Source organism: Palaemon carinicauda, chromosome 42 (genome assembly GCF_036898095.1).
Source record: "Palaemon carinicauda isolate YSFRI2023 chromosome 42, ASM3689809v2, whole genome shotgun sequence".
NCBI classification, from domain to species: domain Eukaryota; kingdom Metazoa; phylum Arthropoda; class Malacostraca; order Decapoda; family Palaemonidae; genus Palaemon; species Palaemon carinicauda.
The window spans coordinates 9,969,473-9,975,298 of NC_090766.1; positions in this window are offsets into that span (position 1 = coordinate 9,969,473).

Here is a 5,826-nt window from a genome sequence, read left to right on the forward strand (position 1 = left end):
ACCAACTATGGTTGTAGCTTGGCTAATAATAATAATAATAATAATAATAATAATAATAATAATAATGATATAGCATCCTGCTTTACCAACTATGGTTGTAGCTTGGCTAATAATGATAATAATAATAATAATAATAATAATAATAATATTAATGATAATAATAATAATTGACAAAAGAAACAAAGAGATCATAACGTGGACACTTTAGAGTTTAGAGACTATCTTACTCTGCCATGTTTTAATCAAGTAACAACATTCATACAAAGAATTTGCCTCTAAGAGCACAATTTCTCTTCCCTGCACTCATATCTCACAGCTTGGCCATTACTCATGTTGGAATCCAATAAAAACTAGCTTTATATCCATCTCGTTTAAGACAGTAAATTTTCCAAACCCGGCTTTTTGTTTCTTCATCTCAGAGCCTCTGACTTGCCAGTTTGGCACTTGCCTAGTGGCTAAACTGCGTGTAATGAGAGGTCGTTCGCGAATTATGTGCGTCGTGAGATCCCTTTCGCAAATTATGCGTGTAATGAGAGATCCCTTTCGCAAATTATGCGTGTAATGAGAGCCTGTTCGCGAATTATGCGTTTAATGAGAGCCTGTTCGCGAATTATGCGCGTAATGAAAGCCCTTTCGCGAATTATGCGCGTAGTGAGAATTCTGTTGCAAATTATGCGTGTAATGAGAGCCTGTTCGCGAATTATGCGCGTTGTGAGATCCCTTTCGCGAATTATGCGCGTAGTGAGAGCCCTTTCGCGAATTATGCGCGTAATGAGAGACCATTCGCGAATTATGCGTGTAATGAAAGCCCTTTTGCGAATTATGCGTTTGATGAGAGCCTGTTCGCGAATTATGCGCGTAGTGAGAGCCGTTTTGCGAATTATGCCTATAATGAGAGCCTGTTCGGGAATTATACGCGTAATGAGAGACCATTCGCGAATTATGCTCGTTGTGAGAACCCTTTCGCGAATTATGCGCGTAGTGAGAGTTCTGTTGCGAATTATGCCTATAATGAGAGCCTGTTCGCGAATTATGCGTTTAATGAGAGCCTGTTAGCGAATTATGTATGTAATGAGAGACCGTTCGCGAATTATGCGTTTAATGAGAGGCCGTTCGTGAATTATGCGTGCAATGAGAGCCCTTTCGCGAATTATGCGTTTAATGAGAGCCTGTTGGCGAATTATGCGTGTAATGAGAGACCGTTCGTGAATTATGCGTGTAATGAGAGACCGTTCGCGAATTATGCGTGTAATGAGAGTCCTTTCGCGAATTATGCGTGTAATGAGAGCCCTTTCGCGAATTATGCGTGTAATGAGAGACCATTCGCGAATTATGCGTGTAATGAGAGCCCTTTCGCGAATTATCCGCGTTGTGAGATACCTTTCGCGAATTATGCGCTTAATGAGAGCCTGTTTTCGCGAATTATGCACGTTGTGAGATCCCTTTTGCGAATTATGCCTATAATGAGAGGCTGTTCGCGAATTATGCGTGTAATGAGAGCCCGTTCGTGAATTATGCGTGTAATGAGAGCTTGTTTGCGAATTATGCGTATAATGAGAGTCCTTTCGCGAATTATGCGCGTAATGAGAGCCCGTTCGCGAATTATGCGTGGAATGAGAGTCCTTTCGCGAATTATGCGCGTAGTAAGAGCCGTTTTGCGAATTATGCCTATAATGAGAGCCTGTTCGCGAATTATGCGTTTAATGAGAGGCCGTTCGGCGAATTATGCGCGTAGTGAGAGTCCCTTCGCGAATTATGCGAGTAATGAGAGTCCTTTCGCGAATTATGTGCGTAATGAGAGTCCCCTTCGCGAATTATGCGAGTAATGCGAGTCCTTTCGCGAATTATGTGCGTAATGAGAGTCCCTTCGCGAATTATGCGAATAATGAGAGTCCTTTCGCGAATTATGCGCGAAATGAGAGCCTGTTTTCGCGAATTATGCGCGTAATGAGAGTCCCTTTCGCGAATTATGCGTGTAATGAGAGCCCGTTCGCGAATTATGCGCGTAATGAGAGTCCCTTCGCGAATTATGCGTTTAATGAGAGACCATTCGCGAATTATGCGTTTAATGAGAGGCCATTCGCGAATTATGCGCGTAGTGAGAGTTTTTTAGCGAATTGTGCGCTTAATGAGAGTCCTTTCGCGAATTATGCGCGTAATGAGAGTCCCCTTCGCGAATTATGCGCGTAGTGAGAGACCTTTCGCGAATTATGCGCGTAGTGAGAGTTCTTTTTCGAATTATGTGTGTAATGAGAGACCATTTGCGAATTATGCGCATAACGAGAGCCCTTTCGCGAATTATGCGCGTAATGAGAGCCCTTTCGCGAATAATGAATACGAATTGTTGATTGAAGAGCAGGTAAATCATCAAGGTGATGAGCTACTGAAGGAAAAAATATGAAATTAATAGTTTATATTATTGATAAATTTCCTTTTTAGTTGTCATACTTTTTTATACCTGCTTGGTATACCAGGGTACATCTCTCTCTCTCTCTCTCTCTCTCTCTCTCTCTCTCTCTCTCTAGATGGTTACCAATAAAAAACTGAAAGAATAAATAAAAAGCTTTATTATAAAATATAAATAAATAACTTTATTGGTACATCAAGGAGTCTGATAATACATTTAGATGTTTACAAACAAAAAATTGAAAGAATAAATAAAATGCTTTATTATAAAATATGATTAAATAACTTTATTGATACACCAGTCTAAATGTTTACCAATAATTAATGAATAAATATGAAGCTTTATTATAAAATATGAAGAAATATCTTCAATGTTATTACTGTTTTTTATATATTTTCTTTTTGCATGCTTGTCTGCTATATCCGGGAGTCTGATAGTACATCCGGATGTTTATGTAAAAAAATCTTTAGCTTAAAATATGTATGAATATCTTCATTGCTATTATTTTTTTATATATATTTTTTTGCTTGTCTACCACATCCGGGAGTTTGCCAATATATATATATATATATATATATATGTATATATATACAGTATATATATATGTATATATATATATATATATATATATGTATATATATACAGTATATATATATATATATATATATGGAGTTTAACAAGGAGTTTTGCAGCACATTTGAAATATGTGATCTAGAAGACAGGTTAATGACCCTGGAGAATTTTTGTACTTAGTTTCAAACTGATAATTTCTCATATATATATATATATATATATATATTTTATATATATATATATATATATACACACATATAATGTTAGATATATAATGTTCGAGACTAACATATTACTGTAAATGCTCTGAGAGAGAGAGAGAGAGAGAGAGAGAGAGAGAGAGAGGTGCTAAGTAATCAAAGTTCTAATCTAGATTTTAACGGATCACACATACACCAGGTTTCAAAGGAGAGAGAGAGAGAGAGAGAGAGAGAGAGAGAGAGAGGCAGGCAAGGGACAGTGACATTGCCCTAGCAAGCAGGACAATGCCCTAAAGACTGACCATATATACATATGATCAGCGCCCAAGCCTCCTCTCTACCCAAGCTAGGAACAAGGAGGGCCAGGCAATGGGTGCTTATGACACAGCAGGGAGATCTATAGTCTACCCCAAACTCCCCATCCTTAGCTCACAAGGATGGTGAGGATGCAGCGACCAAAGGAACTAACGAGTTTGAGTGGGACTCGAATTCCTGTCTGGCGATCACCAGGGAGGGACGCTGCCTTTAGGCCACGTAGGAGACCATTAACCATTGTTTTCTAGTCATGGTAGTGCCATGGCCTCTGTACCATGGTCTTCCACTGTCTTGGGGTAGAGTTCTCTTGCTTGAGGGTACCCTCGGGCACACTATTCTATCTTGTTTCTTTTCCTCTTTTTTTTTTTTAAAGTTTTTATAGTTTATATATGAAAGTTCGTTTTAATGTTGTTACTGTTCTTAACATATTCTATTTTAATTGTTCATTACTTCACTTGTAGTTTATTTATTTCATTGTTTCCTTTCTTCTCTGGGGTATTTTTCCCTGTTGGAGCCATTGGGCTTATAGCATCCGGCTTTTTCAACTAGGGTTGTAGCTTAGCTAATTATAATAATAATAATAATAATAATGATAATAATAATAATGGCTAATTTTCTTGTTGGAGACCTTAAAGGGCCTATAGTATCATGCTTTTTCTACTTGGGTTGTAGCTTAGGTACTACTACTACTACTACTACTACTACCACTACTACTACCAATAATAATAATAATAGTAATAATAATAATAATAATATGTCACCTCAAATAATGTTACTAACACTCCGTGATCTAGCTTCGCGTTGATTGGCTGGCTATCGGATGCTGACCTCAGCCAATCACAGGCGAGATCACATCTCTGGCCTGAGCCTTCACGCTGAAGGGCCCAGTTTGTTGTTGCAATGTCTTTATCGTGATCTGGAAAGATATGATCGCCCTAATTATGGTTCTTGTCTAGTCGACATGAAAGTACTGTGTTAGGTTTTATAGCAATGTTAATTGTAAGCGATTATTATCACTACTACCACTACTACTACTTCTACTATCATTGCAGTGCTCTTGAACATGACAGTAGTTTTCTCTCACTTTTAAATTGAGGTCGATTGTATATTGTTATTTTAGATTTTCCTTTTTTTGTATTTGCAGGTTAAGATTGTTTATGTCGTTCACATTCAAGATGGCGTCTTTGGATTTGTGTGGCCAAAATATGTGAGTATTGGAAATGTAAATATATTTTAGGTCATTTTCATTTAGGTTTTATTATAATATAATTATGACCTTGGGTATATAGGTATATATCTATATCTATATATCTATATATTTGTACATATTTCTTTATATCACTATATATATATATATATATATATATGTAATTATATATATATAAATATATATATATATATATATATATCATCTATATAAATTTACATATGTTTATATGTATGCATATAATATATTTATATACATGCATATAAATATGTATATATGTATAATATATTCATATACAGTATACATATCTGTGTATATATTTTTTTCGACGTTAAGCTGTTTCTTCTCATATGTATATATGAATATCTATATACATATAAGTATATATATATATATATATATATATGCATATTTATATATATATATATATTTATATGTATATGTATATTTATATATGTGCATATATACAGTATATATGTATATATATACATATACATACATATATATATATATATATATATAAAGTAGCATAACATTTAGCAATCATAGCAGCATCAACTCTTCCTCTCACTCCGAAGGTCCTCAGGCCTTATTGTAACCCATTGCACGTCGCGCCAAATCCTAGCATCCATTGTAATGGTCGATTATGATTAAATAACCAATTAAGAACCTAAAGATATCAACATTTTAATTAATTACAATATTATTATACCCATATCAAGTGCTTTTCATCAATTCCATTAATTGAAACCTTGCTTTGCATTCTGTTAGTCCATTAGTCTTGTCGTCTGAACATTCGCCCCATCTGATTAACAATAACAAGCATCCATCACTGAATGTTTATCTTTCAGGTAACTTACATTCCTTCTCTCTATATCGCGTTACTAATTCGTCACCTTTGGGTGTAGATCCGCATCCATGCGAGTGTGGTGTCCCTGTATACATTGTACACACACACACACATACACAGACCAGTAGTTATTCTTTCCCCAAACGTGACACCTCCTGATTGACAGAGTGTTTGCGGGGTATAAATAGATGGTGCGGGACCACACCAGCGCCGTCTGTTGGCTGGAAAGACAAGCTCGCGGAGGCGTTACACTTTTTCCCAGTTTTCAGCGATG